At 36.9% G+C, this 13,362-nt stretch overlaps 1 protein-coding gene across 1 annotated transcript in view; it reads left to right on the top strand.

Annotated features, from left to right (window-relative positions):
• LOC150100909 (protein MTSS 1-like) overlaps positions 1–13,362 on the top strand; it is a 499,461-nt gene that overhangs the window by 58,678 nt on the left and 427,421 nt on the right. The gene's annotated exons all lie outside the window — the stretch shown is intronic.

Below are 13,362 nucleotides of genomic sequence, written 5' to 3'. Positions count from 1 at the left end.
TTTGAACAACAAGAAAAGAATCTGTCTCCCTAATTTTACCTCAAGATATGTATAAAAGTTTATTTATTTATTTTTATAACTTAAGTACAAGTTTATTGAAAATTCTGCAGAACAGAGGTGTTGAATATTTAAATGAGGATGCAGCTTGAATTTCTGAGTTCTTAGTGAAGGTATATATAAAATCTTTCCCACTTTCAATAGACAAATAGCAGTTGTTCTTATAGTTTCGAACCAATTATACCTGATTTTGCTCCATCTGGAAACCAGAGGCTATTATTTATGTAATTATTATTATTATTATCTGAGACCTCCAGGGAGTCGAGAACTCATCGATTGAGGCTATCAATCACCCAAACCAGCTGTCATTCTGATTTTCCCTTTCAGTCTTTCTGACTGTAGGTGACTTTGTAGGCATTGTCCACAAAGTATTCCTGGTGAGATTTTTACAGGGTAGTTCACTGTTGCTTTCCCCAACCCCCCAATTTTTATCTGAGCTTGGGATCGGCATATACCTGGGACGTATTCATGACTAATCCAGTGTGATCACGAGACTGGTTTGCCTGTTCTGGGGGACGAAAAACTTAAGTTTCTGGGTGAAAAAACCCCCACCTCCATATAAAACTGGCTAACTCACCTTTAGTCAAAAGAGACCAGATAAAGGTTCCTCACATCACTGACAGGAATCGAACCCAAGTCTTTCTGACCAAAGGGCTTTGTCTATACTGAGTATATTTTATTAACACTAAAGCATCTACGTACAATCCAAATAAATATATATACAGAATGCTTATTCTAATTGGCATTTTGATTTATATTTCTTGATATCTTAATAATATATATTATGTACAATTTATTTTTCCTTATTTTTTAACATCATAATCTGCTCAGTGTCTGTTTCTTCCTACAGTCCTTTATACATGAATTGAGCAGTATTTTTCTTTTAATGTAACATAACTTTACTATCCATGGAATTCTGTATTATGAATTTAAGTTACCAGTCACATTTCTATTTCCATAAATCATATTTCCTTTTTTATAATGAAATTCCTATATTTTTGTGGTATATTTACAATTACATATGGGATTCGATCTACATTATTGTCTCTTGTGGGGGGAAACCTTTCCTTAAACCTATGTAAGGTTTGTTTTAAAATATACAACAATGGATTTTATATTGTTAACTAATCTGACAATATTCATATATAAATGTACATATTTATACATGTATGTACATATACACACACATACATATATACCTATTACTACTGTACATATAATACATCTTCTATGCATATGACTATTTTACTTATAATACATATAATTATTCTTTCGGAGACACTTCTTTATAGACCTTTGTTATGTTTGACTTGACAATTTTACATTTGGACTGTATACATTTACAGTATAATGTACATTTTGGATTATACATATTAACTTATCATGAAGTGTTAAGCGCTATTTACATATACCATATTTATACATACACATGTAGTTACTTTACATATCATAAATATTCTTAACATATAATTACTAAAACTTGTTTTTGCATATCATTACATGATTTATTGCTTCATTATTATCACTTTCAGATTGTAACTGTCTATATACATATGTAGTATTTGTTTTAACATAGAAGGAGAGGGTTACATTTTGGCAGAGATTTGAGTTACCCACCGGATCAGTAAAATGTCATCAAGTTCTTCCACTATATAAACTGTCATTGACATTTTGGATACATAAAACTAAACTACAACCTCTGTAATTGACAAATATTATGCACAGAACTACAACTAATTATAGCATAAAGCAATTAATGTACAAGTGGTTATACAGCTTAATGAAAAAGTTTACAATATGCTTTTCAAACACACATATACACGATAAAATAAATGTATATTTATTTTATTGTGTATATGTGTGTTTTATGCTTTTTTTTTTTTTAATTTATGGTGGGTCCTTTATTTCTATGATTTGCAGTTGTTCTTCGAATTCTGAGATGAGACCTATTTGCCGCCATTGGTGTTTTGTTATTTTGTTTCTGTTTATGGTATCTGTGATTGTTTCTTTTAATATGTTGTTTATTTTCTTGAGTATGTCTGGTCCTGTTTCCCTTCCATAAATTTTGTCGCATCTGTATGTCCAAATCGAGTACATGGTTGTTATAATAATGATTGCTTTAGTTGTGTTAATGTTACCTTTGTTTAACCAGTATAATGTGTGTTCTATAAAGGGTTGTTTGTGTTTTATGAATGTTTGAACCGTGTTCCATATTCGGGAGGTGTGAGGACAGTACATCATTAAGTGGTAGAGTGTTTCTGGTTGGGGACAAAAATGACATCTGGCGGGGCCTTGAAGAGGGATCCCTTTCGCTGTGCACCATATTTTGGTGGGCAAACAAGCGTAGTGTACTTTGTAGTAGAATGTTTTTAATTTGGGGTTTATGGGCAGATTGAAAGCTTTTTTAAGTGCATTTGATAGTCTTAGTGTCCGTCTTTCAATCTCCCGGTGTTGTGGTGGTGGTATAACTGTGCACGTGAGTTTGATGTGTGCTGCTTTAGGTCTCATCTTCAAGAATTCGTTTATTCCTATGTATTTGTTAATGAAGTTGTAACCTTCCGCAATCTTGTGGAACATTCTTGGTGTTTTGCCACTCGAACGCGGAAGGGAACGTATTACTTTGTCAGGCATTATCTTCTGCGTATATTATATTATATATGTGCTCCACGCTTTTTCCTCTGTGTAAGCTCTCTCTATGATTTTTGCTCTTGTACTTAAAGATTTTAGGTGTACGTTTATTAAGCCGAGTCCTCCTGCCTCAATGTCATGGAATATTGTGGATCTTCTTATGGGTTCGTATTTGGAACCCCAGATGAATTTTGCACATTCTCTGTGTATTCTGTCTGATTCTCGACCGTTGTAGTTGGTATTGTTCATGAGGTACCATATCTTAGATAATAAGTATTGATTGCATATTTTAGCTTTACTTGTTAGTGATAGTTGTCTGTGTCTCATCTGTATAATTTTCTTGGTTATTTTTGTATGTGCAAGCTCCCACTGTGTGTTGTGTTGGATTTGTTCCCCTATGACGATCCCCAGAAGTGGTAGGTGTTTGTTTATTTTTATGTCGTTCGGCATAGTAGGCCTGTTTACCCACCTGCCGACGAACATCGCATGGCACTTGTGAAGGTTTACTTTGAGTGCTGACACTTTTACAAATTTTTTGAGTATGTTGTATGCGAGTGTGAAGGACTCAGCTGTAGTTACGGTTAGTGTTACATCATCGGCATAAGCGAGCACTTTTGTTTTTCCTTCACCTCCTATGTGAGTGCCCGCTATGCTGGGATGCTTCGATATTTCTCGTATCACCGGCTCTAAGGTGAGACCAAAGAGGATCATAGAGAGACCGTCTCCCTGTCTGACCGAGCATTTAATTTTGACCGGTGCAGAGAGTTTCTTGTTTATGATTAGGCGAGACTCTGCTGTGGTGTAAATATTTGAAATCAGATTCTGAAATTTTTTCCCCAAACCTGTAGCTTTGATGACTTCATGTAGGTAATGATGACTTACTGAGTCGAAGGCCTTTTCAATGTCGAGACCTACCAGTAGACATGGTTGTTGTGTTGCCTGGTAGTGCTCATATATACATCGAATTTGAAGGATATTGTCTTCTATTTTTCGGCCTTTTATTCCGCAGGTTTGGGATTTGGATATGATCTGGTTTATGTGTCTCTGCACTCTTTTGGAAATAATTTTAGTTAAAATTTTTTGGTCTGTATTGAGGAGTGTGATTCCTCTCCATTGTGTCTCTTCGTTGTTTGCTGTGTCTTTCTTTGGGAATTAATGCTACGTAGCCGAGGTTGAAATGTTCTAGGATGCTCTCCGAATTGTGTATTTCGGATAGCATTTTCACAAATATTGTCTCAAACAGGGGGTAGTACGCTTTGTAAAGCTTCGCAGTGAGGCTGTCGGGTCCTGGGGATTTGTGTAATGATAGGGATTTTATGATTTTCTTGCGTTCTGTTGGCATGATTGGTGAGTCTGTGTTCTGCCTCCTTGTCTGTGAGTCTTGGTAGTTGTGTCAAGAAGTTTTTTGTTTCTGTTTCGTCGTTTTCTTTTTCAGAGAATGTATTCGTGTATTGTGAGTGGAAGAATCAGAAGAGATTTGCATCTTCCTCGATTTCTAACCCCTCGTGTTTTATTTTATTAAATTGTGCTTTCTGCTTTTTTTGGCTCTTCAAAGAGCCACACAGCTTTGGTCCTTCCTTCATCTTGTTCCATTGTTTTTATTTTAGTGCGAACCCAGGCCCCTTCAGCCTCTTTTATTTCAATTTGTTTTAGTTTTGCTCTGAATGCATTAATGGCTATTTTATTTTCTGGAAGTGTTCTGTCTGTGTTGTATTTCTGCATTAGTTCTTTAATTATGTTTATTTTTTTCTTTGTTTGTGTTGTATTTTTTTTGTTTCCCTATCTTTATGGCGGCTTTTTTTATTTGTATTTTAAATTTGTTCCATGCCTCCGTTACATTTGTTATTTTTTTAACATTGTCTAGTATTTGTTTAATTTCCGATGTAAATTGATCTATGTTAATAATACTGTTATTTAGTTTCCATAGCGGGTAGTTTCTGTTAGTATACGTGTTGCTGTCTAAGGTCTCAAGGGACAGTTTAGCCTTGACCAAGTAGTGGTCACTAAAAGTTAGTGGTGCATGGCAAACTTCCTTAACAGTGGACTTTAGATGCTGGCTTATGTATATTCTGTCTAGCCGTGAGGCATTGGTGGGGGAAAATGTGTATATTCCCTTCGTGTAGGATGTAGTATGCGAAATGTGTCCTTTATATTACATCGTTGTATTATGTGTGTGAAGTTGTTCTTTGTTGAAGTGTTTTTAATTTCCTTGTCTATATTGTTGTTTTCAGTAAAGTTCATGTCCCCGACTGCTATGATATTTTTTATGTTTAGCATTTTATTTCCAAGTGTTTCCCAGAAGTGTTTTTTGTTGTTGTGATTGGTAGAGCTGTAGATGTTGATTAACGACACTATTTGATCTCCCCAGACCACTTCAACCTCGAGGGCCCTGTGTTCTATTATGGTGCTGTGGGATATTATTTGTATGTTGCTTTTTTTTCTTATGAGTGTTGATAATCCTGCAATGCCATTACCTTGTGCTGGCTCGCCAACGATGTAGTAACGACATTGCAGGCTTCTGTGAAATTTTTTTTCTGTTTCTGAGTCTGTGTTTAGTCTCGTGTCTTGTAGCATTACAATGTCTGTGTGGTTCTGATGTATCATGTTTCTTAATAATTTCTGTGACTGCTGGCTGTTTAGACCATTGCAATTAATGCTCACTATATTAATTGGTTTCTTCATGATTTTTTAAATCAGCAGATCTTTCCTCTCTGAGTTTTTACTTTATCTTTTTGCTTTTACATTAGGCGTAAATTTAATTTTGTTCCTTCTATTTGGGGTGAAAGCACTTGGGCTTTTTTTATTTCCCCCCAGATTTTCTGGACTTATAGTAAGCTCCTCTTTATCATTCTTCTTGACAAATTCTTTTTTTTCTGCAATGTCTTCTCTGCAATTTTGTTCCTGAGAGGTTATGCAAGATGTTTCCGCTTCTTGCAGTTCATCTTTTCCAACATTTTTTTTTTTCTTCTATAATGTCCTTTCTACATATATTTTCTTCAGAGGTTACACACGGTGTTCCCTCTTCTTGCTGCTTATTTGGAAATATTTTTTTGCTAATATCTTCGGATGTATTTTTTTCGTTTACTTTTTCCAGTTGCATGTCTTCTAAGTTGTTCTCTTGAACATTGTCTGCTTTTTCCAGCTCATTTTGTGTACTTTGCTGGTCTGCAGCCTTTTGTTTGGCTAACATCGATGCGTATGTCTGCCCAGGACATTCTTTCATGTTATGGCCTATTCGATTACACTGCTCACATTTCAGAGCAGTGCACTCTTTTCTTAAGTGACCAATCTTCCTTCAGCGAAAGCATGCAGGGGGCGTCCTGGGATGATTACTATTCCCGTCATTTTTTGAACTTTTATGACATACTGTATTTCTTCAGTTTTGGTGCCTTCGTTCAAGGTGATGGTTACTTTTCTTTTGTTAGAAAGGACGTGTACCCACTCTTTGTCTCTGGTGTTACTGGTGACTTGTTCAATTCATTCGATTTTTCCAAATTTTTCGAAGTGCATTGACACAAGTCTGTTTGGGATTTTGGGGGGGGGGGGGTAACCAGTGTATAATAATATCTAGCGTACGATTTTTAGATATTGGTAGGATTTTGCATGTACGTTTACATACATCCAGTTCTTTAAAATTTACAAACATTTCTTTCACAGCAATGGACTTAAAGGAAATAAGGAAAATATAATTATATTTGAGGACACAGAGGTGCCAGACATCTGAACCTCTTACTTGGATTTGAGGCTTTCTATGATATCTTCCTCGGTGTATGGGGCTCCAGCTGGGTCGTACTGTAAGATGTAGGCCTTACTCCAGTCCAGTTCCTCAGACAGGTTTATTGAAGATATGATGTCTATGTTGGTATCCATGGAAGAAACTGTAGCATTTCCCGATAAATTTTTCTTCGATCCGTTTGCTTTGGCGGAATTCTCTTGACGAACGGCCAGACTAGGGACAGTCGGATTACTTGACGATGTTCCCGAGACAGTAAGCATTTTCACGGAAAGCACTTTAGCGACCGTGGGCAAGGGCACTGATAATCGCCTTATGACGCTCTTAATCCTTCAACAAAGCACTAAACACTATGGACACGGAGCACAATGTCTATACTGACTGAGCTATGGAGGCTCTCCAGCTGTCATCCTTCCCTTAAATTCATTTGCACTAGATGCACCCACTACCCCTAAAGGCAAACTATTTCACTCACTCATTCACTGAGTGAGTGGAATAGAATATTCTGAGAGAAAAACTTAGCTCTTACCCTGTTCTTGACTTTGAACAAACTTCACTTCCATGGATACCCTCATGTTCTCTCCCCACCTTCCATATAACGAAAAATTTCATCAGATGGTTAAATTTTTATTGACGTATGTTTATTGAAGTTTATAGGCCTATGTCATATCACTCCTCTTTCTCCTGTTAACCAGTGTCTGGAATCCACCAACATGCAATCTGTCCTCATAATCTAAATCCCATAATCCCGATATAATCTTTATGTTAGGCAAAACAAATTTGAAAAGAAACTGAACATTCATGCAGTCCTATATTTCGGTATAATCTTCAGTTTAATATAAAATTTCAAACTTAATCCAAACTTCATATTAAATAAAACGGAAACTCGCGTATTCCCACCAAATAGTCTATTAATATTTACCTCAAGAATTTGGTTCAGTTGTTTTGAATTATGGCTCAAGTAACTAAGGATAATGAAAGGTGTGCATATTGAGTAGGTTAATTACTTGTTATTCTGATTAGTTTTCCTGTATTGCCTGAGATAAAACCCATCCACGTCTGTATGAGACCAGCTAATTCACCTTAATTTGAAAAGCCCTTTTAAAGTTCTTCTCATCCTATATGGGACAGAGAATTGGATCCTTTAGTATAATCGTATAGTATACTGCAATTTGTTGCAGTTTGTATGCCTGACGATTTTGAGTAGAAAGCGGGCGCATTCAAATTTTCGAATCACGCGCAAAGGAGTCACGTTGTAGCGCTCAACATGATTAAAGGCTGCGCTAAGTGAATCGTGTTTGAAAGAAGCTCTTTTCGTGAAGGAATGAAGTTGTAAACTTGGATGTCTTGTAATATCTCAAAGACATCACTAGGTAATTTCACGTGAGAAAGAATTATTGTAAAGCTTGAAGAAGACCTCAGAATTACTGTATTGCCAGAGAGTTTGGAATCTCACATCGATTGGTAGAGCCTCTGCTACTAATGGCTCACGCAAAACGTTAAGCAAGTTCGAGCGCGATAGTATTGGAAGGGTTCAATCGTTCGATGCTGTTGGCACACTCCTCGATGAGTCTTTGGACTCCCTGGAGGTCACGTTATAATAATAATATCGTTGTATCCAGGCTCTATGCAGCGTTTCAAACCAATGGAATTTGCACCAGACGTTTGCTAAGTGGTAGCCCTCGCTCTACCACGGAGCATGAAGACAGATTTTTTGTTTATAACAGCAAAACGTAATCGACGCATCATGGCAGACCAGCTTGCAAGTCGGCTCCATTCGAGCACAGGTACGCGAATATCTCAACAAACTGTAACAAGACGTCTGTTACAAGTAGGCCTATAATCTGCGTCCCTTTATCCACAGCTCATCGTGGATAAAGGATACACGTTATCAGTGGTGTTGTATCCATAAAAATCGGATAAGACATCAATGGGCTAATGTGCTTTTTACACATGAGTGTCATTTTAACTTTCCAATTCCAGACGACACCTGATCTGGTGCGAAAGTGGTACTGCTTACCATCCCAAGAATGTTCTTGAAAGCGGTAGATTCGGTGGTGTGGGGAGGCATTATACTTAATGAGCTAGAAGTGCTGGAAAAACGAACTATGACTTGTGAACAATATTGTAACGAAGGTCTTCAACGTCGTATTCGATTTTTCCATGGTGCTGTAAGCGAAGAATCCTTTTTTATGGATGACATTGCCCCAGTGGAGATACTTCTTGAGACCGAGATATTAATCGAATCTAGTGGCCAGCACGCTCCCCTGGTCTCAACTCCATAGAACACGTTTGGGACGCAATAGGGAGACGCTTTGTTGCTCGAAATTCCCCTCCAGAAAACCAACAAGGTTTGTTTTCTGTAGAGGAGTGGGCCAATTTGCCTCAAGAACTCCCGAATCACTTGGCGACAAGTAGGCCTATACGCTACTTGGTGCTAAGCCGGTATGACTTTGTGAGAGCTGCATCGCAATTCGGGGCGGACATATTCCATACTGAAATGTCTCTGAATAGTTTTTTGTAAGCACTATACATTAATTCCTTAACCTACGTCTTTAGGAAATTTGTAACTTTTGCCGAAAACGTATTGCAATTTAATTGGTACGAAATATATAACACATTTTTTGTGTAATATAATTTATTAGTATCCTGGCAATAAATTTATGTTCACATTTGGCTGTAGTTATGAAAATTTTTTCATATACAGGTAAAAATGTAGTTCGTCCTTAGCTTTTGGGCACCAGTGTATATTCAACAGCATAATGGATTAATAATCTGGACCAGCGTTTCCCAAAATGTGTTCGCAGTTTAATTCTAGTCCTCAGGAGGGAAAAAAAAAAAAAAAAAAGACAGGAATACATAACGAATTTTCATTTTAGTTTGATATTCGCATGCATGCCTAGTCAGAGGATCCGTTGTGTAATTCTCTAACTAGAGACTGTTGTTGGTGACATACAGAGATAATCAACACAATGAATATTAGTCATTTCTCCTTGCATAGTTTTTTTGTGTCTCAACAGAAAAAGTGCATATAATGTTCTTTTGCATGAATGAATATCTGAAGAGAAATCTAACTGATCACAGCTCACTTCGAAGTGGTCTACTAATGTGCGATTTGTTTCTTAAATGAGCTAAATCTAAATTTTAAGAAGCTAACGTAAATATTTTTAAATTGTAGGAAAAGTAATAAAAAAATATCTTTGTTTGTTGGGCACAACGAATTGAGTGGGACATTTCTTTTAACGTTAAATGAATTGGAAAAGAAATATCTGGAACTGAACATTACTGGCGCGATTTCTGCAGCAGTTAAAGATCATCTTTGATGCTTGAATCAACCTTAAATATTTTTCTCCAATTCACGGTAATCAAATATGTTCAAACTCGTTCACTATTAATGCGAAACATGAAATATTACAAATGAATGAATCGGAAACTGATTAAAACTTTCTTTTAAACTTGTGTTGACAAACATGCATAATAATTGTTTAATTTTTTGGGTTGAGTTGTTGAAATGGGTATTCACAAGTATCTGCGAAAGCAGTCACATTCCTGATGCCTTTCATTACGACCTGTAAGTCGAACTTCTCGACTTCAAATACAGAAATAGCTTGGATGACAAACGTTGCTGATTAAATGGACTTCCTCCCATCTGCACAAAGTTATGTAATATATCATCAATTGTTTTGGATCTTATTGAAAAAAAAAAGAAAATTTCATGATTGAATCAACAGTGAAATTATTTATTTTTAGTGGTAGTACAAATGAACTTATTTAATACATATGTATTCACGTGATTAACTGCAAGAAAGTTTATTATACTATATAATGATCCTGAGCTGTACAGTTTGAGAAATGCTGATCTAAACCATATAATTTAGAATGTCTAGGTGTCTTAAATTTCTGCAATTGATTGTTAGGAGCTTTCACAGATAGACTAACCGGAAGTGGAGTAGGAACAGCTATATACATTAAAAACTATCTAAGCCACAATGTTCTGATGTTCTGACCAGTCCCCAAACCAAGAACCTAGAGATAACAGGCATTGAAGTTAATACCAACAACGCTGGCAATATCAAAATCTACACTGTATATAATCCACCCAGCATTCCATTGCTGGTATCCGATTTGGACCCCATTCTCGGCTTCTCCGACTCCATCATCATGGCTGGTGACTTTAATGCCAAACATACAGCCTGGCATAGCTCCACAATCAATGACAAAGGTCGAATTCTAAACCATTACGCAACGCAAAATTCTATTGTTGTAACCGGACCCACAGAGCCCACCCATCATAGCTCAACTGGAAGTTCAGATGTACTTGACATAGTTGTCCTCAAAAACATCAGATACCAATACCAGCTGGAAGCAATAAATGAACTTTCATCAGATCACAACCCTATTCTGCTTAAACTTGGTACACAAGAACAATTCTCCCCTCCCCACTCATTCATATCTTGGGACAAACTCACCAGAATCTTACCTGATCACATTGGCCCAGTCCCTACTATTCACACTAAAGTGGAGATAGAAATGGCTGCAAACAACTTTACCAATCAAATCAAAAATGCAATAAAGGCAGTTACCCAAACCACAGTTTTTCACCCTAGTGGACGGATCGGCGAGGAAATTATGGATTTAATTAGACTGAAAAACAAAGCCAGAAAGCGGTATCATAACACAAGAGCCCCTCAAGATAAAGCAAATTTGAACAAATTAAACAGACAAGTACGTGAAGCCCTCCAGACACATCGAAATCAAGAGTGGGAATCTAAGCTAACAAAATTAAACCCTGAGGACAACTCCATATGGAAGTTTCTGAGAACCTTCCGCACCAAAAGGCAACTTTTACCCCCAATTCAAACCTCGAAAGGAATAGCTCACAATGATGGGGAAAAAGCAGAGGCTCTAGCCGACAGCTTGGAAAGTCAATGCAACCCCTCATATGAAAATTTGAACATCAATCTTATCTACAAGATTCACCGCCGAGTTAGGCAAGCCATAACAGAACAAAAAGATGATCTAGAATCTCTCACACCCACTTCTCCAACAGAAGTTATAAACATTATAACCCACCTGAACAACAATAAAGCTCCAGGCCCAGATGGAATTACAAACAGAATAATTAAACTACTCCCCAGAAAAACCATTGTACATCTAGTCAACATAATTAATGCCATCCTCAGATTCCAGTATTTCCCTTTAACATGGAAAATAGCAGATGTCACACCAATCAAAAAGATGGGAAAAAACGCTCAACTCCCTGAAAACTACAGACCTATCAGTCTTCTGTCTAACCTTGGAAAGATTGTAGAAAAAGTAGTCCTTACTAGACTTCAATCACAAACGGACCAACTACATATAATCCCAAATGAGCAATTTGGATTCAGAAAAAATCACTCCACCGTTCAGCAGATCCACAGGCTGATCGAATACATTTCCGAAGGCTTCAACCGGAATCTTCATACAGCTGCAGTCTCTTTAGATGCTGCAAAGCTTTTGATAAGGTGTGGCATCAAGGTCTTCTCTACAAGCTCATCACATTCAATATACCTATTAATCTAGTTAAAATAATTCACTCTTACCTCAGAGACAGATACATGCAAGTCAAAATAAATGAAATTGTATCAACCAGACGCAAGGTTCTGGCGGGAATACCGCAGGGCTCACTCTTGGCCCCCTTGCTGTTTTCTATCTATATTGCTGATATCCCTCAAAACCCAAGCTCAACAATCACTGCATTATTAGCAAGATCTCTCAGCCCAAAACTGGCTATTAAGAGACTCCAAAGCAGCATTCACACGCTGGAAAGATGGTTTATGGACTGGAGAATTCAAACCAATCCACAGAAGAGCTCAGCCATACTGTTCACTAGAAAAAAGCCTCAAATCAAGGAAGATATACATTTACTAGGTGTTAAAGTCCCATGGCAGAATACAGTCAAATATCTTGGAGTAATTCTGGATAATAAACTACAATTCACCAACCATATAGAACACATAAGTTCAAAGACGTCTAAAGCAATATCGCAGCTCTACCCCATGATCAACAGAAAAAGTAAATTAGATACTCAGAACAAACTGCTCATATACAAGATGGTAATACGCCCAGTCATAACTTATGCATCTCCTGCGTGGAGTCACACTTCGAAGACGAATATTCAGAAGCTGCAGAGAATACAAAACAAATGTCTGAGAATGAATTTAGATGCTCCATGGTTTATCAGAAACTCCCAAATTCACAGAGACGTCAGCATTCCCTACATCACAACTCTTCTTCATAACCTAGCTGAAAAGTTCTTCAACAAGATAATTAATCATCCGAACCCACTGATCAAGCAGGCTTCAGACTATAATGAAGAAGATTTCTGCAAATACAAGAGACCCAAGTCAATTCTATGCTCAGCTGAACAGAGTTAATCTCACTGCCCTTTCAGGGCGAGCTTAAGCTCAATAATTCTCCACCCGAAAGAACTTTCCTTTTCAGATGGAGGGGAATATGAAAAGCATTTATGCTTCACCCATCAAGTCAGTATCGTTATGCGTTAGGAGCTTTTAAAAGAAATATCGAAAATAGGCTTAACCACCACTATTACTGATAATAACAACAGCGAATAACGTGAGAACAAAACTCACGTTAAAATGTCGCCTTCATAAAAAAATAAAGGAAAAAAAAAAGCCCTTTATAAAATTTCATGATTGAATCAACAGTGAAATTATTTATTTTTAGTGGTAGTACAAATGAACTTATTTAATACATATATATGTATTCACGTGATTAACTGCAAGAAAGTTTATTATACTATATAATGATCCTGAGCTGTACAGTTTGAGAAATGCTGATCTAAACCATATAATTTAGAATGTCTAGGTGTCTTAAATTTCTGCAATTGATTGTTAGGAGCTTTCAAAAGAAATATCGAAAATAGGCTTAACCACCTGACAATA

The sequence above is a fragment of the Typopeltis vanoorti genome, chromosome 12 (assembly GCF_054136105.1).
Source record: "Typopeltis vanoorti isolate ZY-2024b chromosome 12, IOZ_Tvanoo_1.0, whole genome shotgun sequence".
Lineage (NCBI taxonomy): Eukaryota > Metazoa > Arthropoda > Arachnida > Uropygi > Thelyphonidae > Typopeltis > Typopeltis vanoorti.
Note: the sequence above shows the minus strand (reverse complement) of the source record. Positions and strands in the feature narration are given on the sequence as shown.